Source organism: Dryobates pubescens, chromosome 15 (genome assembly GCF_014839835.1).
Source record: "Dryobates pubescens isolate bDryPub1 chromosome 15, bDryPub1.pri, whole genome shotgun sequence".
Lineage (NCBI taxonomy): Eukaryota > Metazoa > Chordata > Aves > Piciformes > Picidae > Dryobates > Dryobates pubescens.
The window spans coordinates 2,902,660-2,916,094 of NC_071626.1; the positions used below are offsets into that span (position 1 = coordinate 2,902,660).

At 48.4% G+C, this 13,435-nt stretch overlaps 1 non-coding gene across 1 annotated transcript; it reads left to right on the top strand.

Annotated features, from left to right (window-relative positions):
- Positions 1–122: 122 nt before the first annotated feature.
- TRNAD-GUC (transfer RNA aspartic acid (anticodon GUC)) lies at positions 123–194 on the top strand. The gene has a single exon. It is a non-coding gene; the product is annotated as a tRNA-Asp (tRNA).
- The last annotated feature ends 13,241 nt before the right edge of the window (positions 195–13,435 follow it).

The following is a 13,435-nucleotide window of genomic DNA, read 5'->3' on the forward strand; positions in this document are numbered from 1 at the left end:
CAACTCCCGTGGCGGGGCGCAGAGCGGGGCACGGCGGGTTGCAGGGGGTGGGGTCAGTGCGTGCCAGTACGCGAGCTGTACGAACCATCTGGCCGCTGCTGCGGGAGCTGTGCGTGTACAGTTCCTCGTTAGTATAGTGGTAAGTATCCCCGCCTGTCACGCGGGAGACCGGGGTTCGATTCCCCGACGGGGAGGTACGAAATCTTTTCCTTCTTTTTTTTTGTGTTAACCCGAGGTGGCCTCTACCGCACGGGCAAAAGCAGGTTTTCAGGAAAGCAAAGCCGCTGCCAGACAGCGCTGCGGCTATTAAATAGGAAGCACAGAAGAAAAACAGCTGGATCCTGGCCGCATACCTGCCTCAGGTGCAGGCACAGGAGGGATGCGAGGCTTGAGGTGCAGTGTAAGACCAGCAGGTGCTTTCCGTGGGCTCACTATCTGGTGTCAAAGCTCATGGGCCTCATCCCACTGCCCCAGATGTCACATCTGGATGTGATCCTGAGATGAGAATGTGAGAACAATGTGAAGAAGAGGAGGTGTGACAGGGGGCATCATTCTCAGTGACAACCTGGAGCTGGACTACAGCCACGTGCAGACAACCCAGGCAGAAGAGAAAGGGAGTTCCAAGAGGTCTATCGTTGTGTTTGTTACAGAAAGAAATAAAAACAACCCAAACATTTTTCCTTGTGCAGTGCCTGAATTTCTTCCCATGCCCACTTCCCTTTATCAGGGTCCCCATAAATATGTCATCAGAAACACAAGGAAATGGATTTTGTTTCATAGGCAGTTTAGTTCAGAACAGAGGCTGGACCATAAAATAAGATGCAAGAGAACCTTTTAGTAGTTCCTATGTGTTGGCATCCAGTCAGGCAGTTTCAGCTGTCATAAAACAATAAGGTACTAGAAAAGCAATTAATTCAAAACAGAAATATGCTGACAGTGCTTTGCAGGCATAAAAAACCTCTTACAAGCAACTCTGTACCTGCTTAGTCAAGGGTCCTGTTTTCAGGTTAAGCTGACACATTGCAAACAACCCAAGAGGCAGTTTTGCTATAGAGGTGCAGCTCCTAGAGCCCTGGGAAGCCACTCTGGTTTGTGCGTGGGCAAAGGTAAAAGGAAGAGGAATGAGGAGCACTGAGCAGAGTTTTACAAGGCGAGCCTTTCTGCCCCTGCCTTTTCCTCTCCTAATACCTGACACCATGGAAAAGAGACCAACCTTCACTTCACTGCAACCTCCTTTCAGGGAGCAATGAGGTCTCCCCTCAGCTTCCTCTTCTCCAGATTAAACAATCCCAGCTCACTCAGCCACTCCTCACCAGCCCTGTTCTCCAGACCCTTCACCAGCTTGGTTGCCCTTCTCTGGCCACACTCCAACCCCTCTATGTCCTTCTTGTAGCAAGAGCCCCAAAACTGAACACAGTACTCAAAGTGTGGCCTCACCAGTGCCAAGTACAGGGGCACAATCACTTCCCTACTCCTGCTGGCCACACTATTCCTGATCCAGGCCAGGCAGTCAGTCATCCCATTCAGCTTGCCATCATGTGCATATGTTATTTTGCTCACCTTATCAACATCTCAAAGACAGCTGGTATCAGTCTCATGGGTGGGAGAGAAAGCTGTGGCCAAAAGAGCAAGGCAAGAGGGGGCTGGAAAGTAAACTATTGCTTGCAGCCTTGCTGACCACACAGCATAGTACCCAAAAAGTGCAGAGGGGAGGTCTGGGCTGGAGGTTCAGCCTGAGCATGGTAACAGCATCTTGGTAAAGCATGTTCCATGTCTGGGACACGGGAAGTTCCATCTCAACATGAGGAAACATTTCTTTACTGTGATGATGACAGAGCCCTGGAGCAGGCTGCCCAGAGAGGTTGTGGAGTCTCCTTCTCTGGAGACTTTCAAGACCTATCTGGATGTGTTCCTGAGTGGTCTGCCCTAGGTGACCCTGCTTTGGCAGGGGTTTGGCCTCAATGATCTTCAGAGGTCCCTTCCAACCCCTCCCATTCTATGATTCTATGTTCAAGCCCTGGGTACTGTGTAACCTGCACAGTCTCCCTCTCTGTGTTGTATCCATATGTGTATTTAACTAAGTGTGTTTTATATACACTTAACTCAGCCAAATGTTTTAATTAACCCTTGAAAAGAGTTCTGGAAGTTAAAAAAAAAAAATTGCTTGCAAATGTTGGGAACTGCTTTATGTCATCAGTAATGAGAAACTTATGAGTACTGAGAACCTTGGAAGTTTTATGTTGGTTACTCTCTAAGGGCAGGGAAGAAAGGACCTCCTTCTTAAACTGAATCACTATAGCAATAATTTAATGTTAAGCCTCATTAAAAATCAGTTCTTGGCAATTGTTCTAGGTGGTCTTAATGGGGGAAACTTAAGAACCAGCTACTGAGAATACACTCCTTGGGTTCTCACTTAGAAGGAAATTAATCAATAAACAGGGAGAGCAGGGAGAGCAGAGTACAAAGTGATGCTGTAAATGCTCAGGAAGAGCTAATAGCAGGAACAGGGAATGGCAGATTGTTCACAAGGTTTCTTGCAGGTCAGGACATCCAATGCGAGCATGATGAGCTGACACTTCACAGTACCACACAGTATCACAGTAACTAAGGTTGGAAGAGACCCCAAGGATCATCAAGTCCAACCTGTTCCAACAGACCTCACAACTAGACCATGGCACCAAGTGCCACGTCCAATCTCCCCTTGAACACCTCCAGGGACGGCGACTCCACCACCTCCCTGGGCAGCCCATTCCAATGACGAATGACTCGCTCAGTGAAGAACTTTCTCCTCATCTCGAGTCTAAACCTCCCCTGGCACAGCTTGAGACTGTGTCCCCTTGTTCTGGTGCTGGTTGCCTGGGAAAAGAGACCAACCCCCTCCTGTCTACAACCACCTTTCAGGTAGTTGTAGAGGGCAATGAGGTCACCTCTGATCCTTCTCTTCTCCAGGCTAAGCAACCCCAGCTCCCTCAGCCTCTCCTCACAGGGTTGTGCTCAAGGCCTCTCCCCAGCCTTGTTGCCCTTCTCTGGACACGTTCAAGTGTCTCGATGTCCTTCTTAAGGAGGATACAAGCCCTCTGCCCCACCTTGATTCTTCTGCAGATACTCCTGGTGCTAAACCTGTTGGCTGGTAGGGGGAGAAGGTGGCTGCTGCCCCTCAGAAAGTGCTGAAACAGTTTGCACAGGTCTCCCAGGCTTTGAGAGTGGTCTTCAACAAACCGTTGTAGCTACAGGTTGTAGCTGCTGTATGCTGCTGGTTCCTACCCATGGTGAACCAGCTGACCATAGAAATGAAATTTAAAAGGCATCCTGGAAGAATTTAATCTTCACTCAAGAGGTTTTACCCTGTCATTATTGGTGTCCACTAACTGCTGGCCCCAAGGACCTCAAGGAGCTCTGCAGTCTTCTCCCTGCACTGAGGAGTCTGGCACCGACGCCCCCAGCCAGCTCTGTCACGGCGCCAGCCCCGGATCAGCTCCTGGGAAAATTGCTGTGTGAGGATGACAGCTGGACTGTGGCTGTCCCTTGGTCGCTGCCACCATCCCTGCCCTGCTGCTTGGTGTGGGAGCTGTGGGGCTGTGCCCTTGTTAGTGGCAGCACAGCCCTGCCAGCGCTGCTGCTCCCATGACTCCCCTGGTGCAGGGTAGGATGTGATGCTGGGAGCACAGCGTGCCACCAAGCAGCTGGGGGGGGGAAGGCCTTTCACTGAACATTTCCAACCTCTTTACACAGGTTTGGGTCTTCAGCTGCTGCAGCCCCACTTGGGTGAGTGGAGCAATGCTAATCCAAGCCAGATGGGACTCCAACCTACTTGCCAATTAAAAAATACCTAGGCCACCATCAGGCATTCAATCCCAAGTCATGCTGTGGTTTTATGACTCCTCCAGACTAGCTTGGCATCCTTCCACACTAGCTTGTAATAAGGGTAAATTAGATGTCCACTTTCCCCCCTTATAGCTCTTAATGTGTTGAGCACTCAGTACTGATCTGTAATGATTGACAGGGAGCTGCTTAGTTTTGTACACCAACAATCAGTAATGGATCCACTTTCCTGGGACAGAGAGGGTGGAAAATACTTAAAAGCAATATCTTATTGATAGTTCATTCTGCATCTGGAGAAGAGGAGGCTGAGGGGAGACCTCATTGCTCTCTACAACTACCTGAAAGTAGGTTGGAGTGAGGTGGGGGTCGGTCTCTTCTGCCTAGTATCAGGCTGTATGATGTTTAAGGTTGCAGAGGACTGGCTTATTTCTTCTGCCTGGTTTACAACATTCACATCACCTGCAGCTTTCTGCTGCTAACACAGCACCAACCACTGGAAATTGTCACAAACCATTTGACTTTACACATCTGCCCTCTCTTACGTGTAGGCTTGAGGTGTGAGCTGAAGACCTGGCATTAGAACAAGGTTTATATTAATACAGATGCTTACCTGGTGTCGCCAAGCCCTCCAAATTCCAAAGGCTTTTTGTCTGGCACAGAAGACTATCAGGTTTTTAAGTGGGAATTTGCCCCTGAGACTCTTCTGGCAGCCCCATTGGCTTCAACTTGGAGAGGCCAAGCTGGGAAAAGGGAGTTATTCCAGCAGGTAACAAACTCTGCTTTTTGACAGCATGCAACGAAACATCTTTAATCAAACAGTACCTTAGTACAGAGGAGGAGCAAAAAAAGAAGAGGAAGGAAGCAAAAGAATTATCAAAAGAGGCACAAATAGAATAGAATAGAATAGAATAGAATAGAATAGAATAGAATAGAATAGAATAGAATAGAATAGAATAGACCAGGTTGGAAGAGACCTTTGAGATCATCAAGTCCAACCTATCATCCAACACCACCTAATCAACTAAACCACGGCACCAAGAACCCCATCAAGTCTCTTCCTAAACACCTCCAGTGATGGTGACTCCACCACCTCGCTGGGCAGCACATTCCAATGGCAAATAACTCTTTCTATGAAAAACTTCTTCCTAACATCCTAACAACACCTCCCCTGGTGCAGCTTGAGACTGTGTCCTCTTGTTCTGGTGCTGGTTGCTTGGGAGAAGAGAGCAATCCCCACCTGGCTACAACCTCCCTTCAGGTAGTTGGAGAGAGCAAGAAGGTCTCCCCTGAGCCTCCTCTTCTCTAGGCTAAGCAACCCCAGCCCCTCAGCCTCTCCTTCCAGGGCTGTGCTCCAGACCCCTCCCCAGCTTTGTTGCCCTTCTCTGGACATCTTCCAGCATCTCAACATCTTTCCTACACTGAGGGGCCCAGAACTGGACACAGGACTCAAGGTGAAGTGCTTTCTCAAGAACACTGGAAGATAATGTGAGTTTCCATCACTCCTCAGTCAAGGGCTGTGAGGGTGTGAACAGCAACCTCTTGTTCACAGTTTGTTGTCCTTATTCCTCCAACTCCCCTGTGCCTTTGCTTATCCTCATTTAAGCTGCAGGTTAACAACTCCCTCGGTTGACTCTGCAGGGACGAGCTGCTCCCCACAGATGCTCTTTGTTGGTCATCTCATGACTGAAGGGTTAAAACTTGGAGAGCAGAGCTCCAAGCACTGCTAGACTGATAAGAGGAGACTCTTAATCGCAGCACATGACCTTTCACCCTGCACAGCCTCACTCCCAAATTCATCAGAAGCAAGCAGCTACACCCCAGTTTTGACTTCAGCTTGCCTTTAATGGAAAGGTTGCACCCCGTGCCTATTCAAGCCTCAAATCATGAGGTCAGTCCCCACGATCACAAAGAGGTGCTTGAAGTTAAATTGCCCTTCTGGGCCTTGTGCCCACCAGCAGGTGAGATTTTTCCAGCTGTCAGTCCCACTCAAGAGGCACTCAGTGCTCACCCTTCTTATGCTGCCAATGTCTGGCAGGATCACAGATTTGTAGAATAGTTTGGATTGGAAGGGACCTTGAAGATCATCCAGTTCCAACCTCCCTGCCATGGACAGGGACACAGTCTCAAGCTGCACCAGGGGAGGTTTAGACTCGAGGTGAGGAGAAAGTTCTTCACTGAGTGAGTCATTGGTCATTGGAATGTGCTGCCCAGGGAGGTGGTGGAGTCACTGTCCCTGGAGGTGTTCAAGAGGAGATTGGATGTGGCACTTGGTGCCATGGTCTAGTCATGAGGTCTGTCGAGACAGGTTGGACTTGATGATCCTTGGGGTCTCTTCCAACCTTAGTTACACTGTGACACTGTGACAGGGACACCTCCTACCAGCCCAGGTTACTCAAGGTCTCATCCAACCTGGCCTTGAACACTTTAGGGAGAGGGCATCCACAGCCTCCCTGGGCAACCTGATCCAGGGTCTCACCACCCTCACTGCAAAGAATTTCTTCCTAATCTCCAATCTAAATCTGCCCTCCTCAAGCTTCAATCCATTCCCTCTCATCCTGTCACTACAAGCCCTTATAAGCTTCCTTGTAGGTCTCTTTCAGGTACTGGATCCCTCCTCCAGTTTTCCTCCACTTAAAGCCTGGATCACTTTGTGTGTCTGAGACAGACCAAAGAGGGAAGCATTCATCCAGACCTGCTTTTAAATAAAGACTTCCTACCAAACCCTAGAAAGGAGGAAGGAACATTGCATTGCCAATGCACAAAACAAGGCAAGAGGCTTGGCTGGACATAGTCAACTTTTGCTGCTGAAATAGGAGGCTGGACAACAGCCAGGAGAGGCTCCAACCCAAGTAATATGAAACAGGTTGTATGTTTATGTGAAGGCAGTGATAAAAGCTCAGGGAATGTGTTTTAAAACATCTTTTAATATAGATATCTATAAAAAAAAAAGTCACAAGTGGTCTGGAGAAGATGAGCTGGGAATGGTTATTTATTAGTCCTTGTAAAAGGAGGACAAGAAAGGCACCCAATGAAAATGTTGTTTGGCAAGTGGAAGAGAGCAGTTTTTCATGCAGTCAAATGAGGTACATGCAGGAACGTAAAGGATGAACCTCATTGTCACAGGGTGTTGTGAACACTGGGAGCATAAACAGGTTTGAAAGAGTTGAACAGTTGTGAAGCCTAGGTCTGACAGTGCCTTTAGAGCATTCTTGAGCAGGTGCAGCTTCCAACTCCTGAACTCTATAAAGTGCACATTTCTATAGCCTGGAAGATTATACCAGGGGGAAAACCACTCTGTGCTTCATCTTTCTCATGCCATCCTCCTCAAACAGTCAGAAGATGCTGAGTGAGGTGGCTCCTTGGTTTGGTTTTCATCTGGAGGCTCTTAACCAATGTCATTCTTAATTAGCTATATTAGATATATCAGATATCGTGGGGCTTCTGCAACCTCTTTGAATATAACTAGTTTAAGAAGCAAGGGAACACTGAAAGGAAAGAAACTAAGAACCTCAAACTGCTGGAGCAGGCTCAGAGGAGTCCAGGAAGACAATCAGAGAGCTGGAGCACCTCACCTATGTGGACAGGCTGTGAGAGTTGGGGCTGTTCAACCTGGACAAGAGAAGGCTCTGGGGAGACCTTAGAGCAGCCTGCCAGTACCTGGATGGGCTACAAGAAAGCTGGAGAGAGACTTTTTACAAGGGCTTTTAGTGTTAGGGTGAGGGGGGATGGCTTGAAGCTGGAAGAGGGGAGATTTAGGCTGGAGATTAGGAAGAAATTCTTTCCAGTGAGGGTGGGGAGACACTGGAACAGGTTGTGGATTCCCCCTCCCTGGAGGTGTTCAAGGCCAGGTTGCATGGGGCTCTGAGCAACCTGGGCTGGTGGGAGGCATCCCTGCCCATGGCAGGGGGGCTGGAACTAGATGACTGTCAAGGTCCCTTCCAACCCAAATCATTGTATGAATCTGTGAAGGTGGTAAGTAGGAGGAGAAGCCTATTAGCACAGGACCCTCACACTTTGTTAGGTCTGTGTAGCTTTCCCAACAGTAGAGGAAAGGCTGCCACATCAGATGGAAGGGTCTGCACAGTTTCAGGCCCAAATGAGCTCATGGGCAGCAGCTGGGGTGACAGAGTGCTCATCCATCAGCAGAGCCCCAACAGTTTTAACTGCACATTGTGACTCAGGTTCTGTCCTTCAGCTGCTTGTTTATGTTGCTAAGCAAATATCAGTTCCAAGAGGAAACGTTAACCTCGACTTTCCAAAGAAACCCTGGGGTTTTTGAAGGTGTTGAATTAATTGCAAAGCCACTGCCTGCTGCAGCCTGGCAACTGATCCCTCTGCCCTGCTCAGGGAGCTCTCTCCCAGCCTTCAGGGCGTGGGGTCAGGCAGCAGTTCCAGGAGCCAAAGACTTACAGGGTTTGCTTGAAGTTTTGGGTTTTTTAGGAAGCCAAGCTCGTGCAGACCTAATCTGGCTGATCTAGACATTTTGGCCATTGTTTCCAGTCTGTGAGGAACCCCCTTGTGCAAAGAGTTATTTAGCTCCATGCAAATTGCAGTGGGGATCACTGGTCACCCTCATACTGGCGCACAGTGGACAAACATTGCTGTGGAGTCCCAAATCTGTTTTGCCAAGCAGTGGCATTTGCTTTTCCTGACAGTTGGTTTGTACAAACAGCATTTAACTCCCTGCACTGCTCTCCCCTCTCATGAGGAAGCTATGGTGTATTATGGTACATGAGACAGAGAAAGTATCTTATTAATGTTTATGAATATCTGAAGGGTGGGTGTCAAGGGGCCAGGCTCTTTCCAGTGGGAAAGGGGCAACACATACAAACTGGAGCCCAGGAAGTTCCACCTCAACATGAGGGGAAATCTTTTTTGCTGTGAAGGTGCTGAAGCCCTGGAGCAGGCTGCCCAGAGAGGTTGTGGAGTCTCCTTCTGTGGAGACTTTCAAGACTGGTCTGGATGAATTCCTGTATGAGCTGCCCCAGGTGATCCTGCTTTGGCAGGGAGGCTGGACTCAATGATCTCCAGAGGTCCCTTCCAACCCCTACCATTCTATGATGCTATGGAAAGAGAATGTAATTCAGGCTTAGTTTTCTTCATGACACAGAACTAGCCATTTGGGGCCCTGTGAATCCACAACCAGACTGTGATCTCTTGCACAAGCACAGATGACATGAAGCCAAGCTGCATCATGTGCACGCTGATGGACTGCCAGGGGCAGCAGCAAAGGCTCAGTCCCAGCCATGAGTGGAGGACGAACCAAGAAGCAAGGCAAGAGAAGCAACATGAGGGCCAGGCAAAAGCCTCATTTTCCATTGTTGAGGCTGAACATACCTAGAAGCTGAACCTCAGTATCAAGAGTCTAAAACCAAATGGCTCTAGACACAGCAGAGGCTTTAGGGATCTGCCCTGTCTCATCCTGTACTACTCTCTCTGCCCACTGCAGCTTGATAGATGGAAAGATCTTTTAGTAGGAATATCTTGGGAGCTTAGAATAAAGGAATGCTGCATTTGCAATATGAGACCAGCCTTTCTAGACTTAGCTCCTCAGAAATGTACTGCTGTGGAGGGGTGACACCTAATGGTAGGGACACAATGCAAGACATGGGTACAGCAGTGGTGGAAACAAGCTAAAGTCTTCCTGGGTATGAGCTAAAAGTCAGGATAGCTTCTATGATTTACACCTCCAACAGTGCAGAGTTTTAGTGCCATGTCTCCTTTTCAGCCTTCACTATCTCAGTGTAATGTATTATTAAGATTCACTCATGGAAACCTCATTCCATGTTCTGATGCCATCCCAGCCTCTTCCTCCTCCTGTGTTATCCCCTGCTCTGCTGACTCTGGCCTGCTCTTTTTATTAAACCCTACAATTTGTAACTTGTCTTTGAGCAGCTTGTTCAGATTAGGCTTGCCTGGGGGCTAGTTTAAATTGCTCACATGACTTCTAGTAAGAAACATTACACACATGTTAAATTCATGAGCCAAAGTAGGCTTGTGTGTGGAGTGCTCTCCATTTCCCTTTGCCCTTTCCAGGTGGCTTTTTCCTCATCTTTCCACACCTTTCCCTCATTCCCCTTTGCCTCCTCCCTCCCCCTTCCCATGCCTCTGTATGGAAACAAAGAAAATCTCATCTCTGTACAAGGAGATACAGCAATGCAGCCCAGCTATTTCAAGGGTCAGAACTGGAACCTGTCCCTCCAACATCTGTTTGTAGATGATTGCAATACAGTATGCAAACATAGCTGAGATGTGGAAAGGGAGCAGAGGGAGCTATTCACATATCCAGTGCATTAATACATGAAAGAGGCTGTGGAAGGCTCAAAGCAAGAGTGGTTGCTCCCACTTCAATTTTGTTTCAGCTTGCTCTGTACTGCTCTCAGTGCAGAGCACAGCAGCTTTCTGCAGTCCTCCATCAACATGACCCCAACATATCTCCCAGAGCTGAGAGCAAGGTTCCTGCTATTCTGATTACTGGGGTACCTTGTCTGCAAAGAGCATCCCTGGAGGGTCACAAATGCCCACTTATGGCTCTGCTACTCTGCTCTGTCAGGAATGCAGCCTTCTGCTTCTAACTTTGTCTGCTTCTAGCTCTTTACTAGAAGGTTAGCAGGTGGTCAGTACAGTGGGGTGTGCAGAAGAGTTTGTTTAGCTTGGAGGTGAGCAGCTACAAAACAAAATCACTCTCAGTGTGCCTGAGACTTGGTATATATCAAGGGGTAACAACCAGCTGAGAATCACAGAAAGGTAGGTGCTGGAAGGGACCTCTAGAGATCATTGAGTCCAAGCCCCCTGCCAAAGCAGGGTCACCTAGGGCAGGGTCACACAGGAATGTGTCCAGACAGGTTTTGAAGGTCTGGACAGAAGGAGTCTCCACAGCCTCTCTGGGCAGCCTGCTCCAGGGCTCCAGCACCCTCACCATACAGAAGTGTCTCCTCATGTTGAGGTGGAACTCGACTGTGTTCCAATTTGTTTCCATTGCCCCTTGTCCTATCATAGGACACCAGTGAAAAGAGCCTGGCACCTTCTTCTTGGCACCCACCCTTCAGATATTTATAGACTTTTGTAAGATCTCTTTTCATTCTCCTCCTTTCCTGGCTAAAAAGCCTCAGGTCTCTCAGCTGTGTAGCCCAGCTGAAGAAATGATGGTCAGTAAAATTAGGTGAAAATAATTAACTGGGAAGGGAAGGAAAAGTCCATCCAGTGCTTGTATTGAAGGGAAGGCTGTGACACCAGGGATGTGTTTCCAGGCTTAGGGGCATGGTTTAGTGGTAGCAGCTTAGCAGCAGTGGTGAGATTGTGAGCTCGAGGCGAGTGGTTGGACTTGATGATCTCAGAGGTCTCTCCCAGCCTCAACAGTCTGGTGATTCTATTCTGTGATTTCACCAGTTTTGTGATTCTGTTCTGTGATTTCACCCTCTTTAGGCACCATGGAGGAGAGCCACTAGGAGCCATCTCTTCTGAACAAGAGGATAAGCATTTGCTCAGATTCCAGACAGTTCAAACAGGAGACACCACCAGGGCTTCCTGGTTCCCCCTCATTCTCCTGCTTCTAGTGGCTCTTGCAAGTGGCAATATGGCAATGCAATTAAGCCAGACATCCATCCCAGCTAGCAGAGCATGGGCAGAACATGTTTCCATGGTGGGGACAACTGGCTGAAGGACTGACACAGCCACACTCTTTTCCCATCTGGATGTAATCTGAGCTGTTAGTGTTATGCAAAACTGGATGGTAAATGGCTCAGAGGCTGGCCTTGGAGGACCACATCTTCTTTCACAGACCTCTGTGGAAACTCAGATAATTGGAGGCATTTTTCCTGAAAGTCTGTAAATTTGCAGCCAGGACCTCAGCTGTGCAGCACCCTCCTCCTGGCAGCCTGCAGTAACCCTTGCCTAGCTGATACCATGCCTCGATTCCCCATCTGGCTCAGCTGCTCTAAGCAGGCTGGGAAGCTGCTTTTGTGCCTTTTGGCCCTTTGGTCTAAAGCTCTTCCAAAGTCAAAATTCAACTACAGGGAGTTGTCTTCCTGGGAACCTTCCTACCCCATTTCCAGGGCTGGAAGCTTCTGCCAGCCTCAGACCTAGACCTCACACCTGGCAGCCCTGCTGTATCCTATACTTCCCTGCTCTTCAAAGCCTTCTTGCTGACCTAGGGTATTTCCCCAGCAGTTCAGGAAATGTAGTCTGGATGAAATCCCCATCCTTCCTACAAGAGCCTGCCAGCTCTGGGGCACAGAACTGCAGGCTGCATGCCCTCACTCCATAGCTCTTTTTGTTTCCCATGGCCTCTTCCTCCACAGATACCATTTCCATCTGCTGACACCCTGCCCAGTCCAGCCTCAACCAAGGCTTCCTGATGACAAACAAGTGATACTGTGCAGCTATAGTACCTCTTGGCTATATTTGGTGTTAGGTAGTTGAGGATTTCATAGGAAACTGTGGCTGCATTGCAAAGTATTCAGAGAGCACTTTTAAAGGCTTTAGGCTTCCAGGTTATACACAAAAGCTGGCTGAGAACTCATAAATACAGTTGGCATAGAGAGACTTCAGGAGCCATACATCTGGTACTGAAGTACAGGCAATAAATCATCTTTATAGTGCTATTAATTAGACTAGACTAGACTTGACTAGACTAGAATAGAATTAACCAGGTAGGAAGAAACCTTTGAGATCGTTGGGTCAAACCTATCACCCAACACTATCTAATCAACTAAACCATAGCTCCAAGCACCCCATCAAGTCTCTTCCTAAAACACCTCCAGTGATGGTGACTCCACCACCTCCCTGGGCAGCACATCCCAATGGCCAATCTCTCTTGCTGGGAAGAACTTCTTCCTAATATCCAGCCTAAACCTCCCTTGGCACAGCTTGAGACTGTGTCCTCTTGTTCTGGTGCTGGTTGCCCAGGAGAAGACACCAACCCCCACCTGGCTACAACCTCCCTTCAGGTAGTTGAATAGAATAGAATAAGAATAAGAATAAGAATAAGAATAAGAATATGAATTAGAATAGAATAGAATAGAATAGAATAGAATAGAATAGAATAGAATAGAATTAACCAGGTTGGAAGAGACCTTTGAGATCATTGAGTCCAAACTATCATCAGTCATAGAAAGCAAGAAGGTCTCTCCTGAGCCTCCTCTTCTCCAGGCTAAGCAACCCCAGCTCCCTCAGCCTCTCCTCACAGGGCTGTGCTCCAGACCCCTCCCCAGCTTTGTTGCCCTTCTCTGGACACCTTCCAGCATCTCAGCATCTTTCCTAAACTGAGGAGCCCAGAACTGGACACAGGACTCAAGGTGTGGCCTAACCAGTGCAGCGTACAGGGCAGAATGACCTCCCTGCTCCTGCTGGCCACACTGTTCCTGATGCAGGCCAGGATGCCATTGGCCTCCCTGGCCAGCTGGGCACACTGCTGGCTCATGTAATTCATGGTCACAAATATTGAGCAATGCAAGTTGATTTTATTTGAATTTATTATTTACTGCCTGGGGGTTTTGCACAAATAACAGCAAAAACCCCACCCCCAAACCTCCATCCTTTTCCTTATGGATGCCTCTCTGGAAAGACATAGTGTTCTAAGTTCCACTTCAGCAGGTATCATTGTGTACTCCCC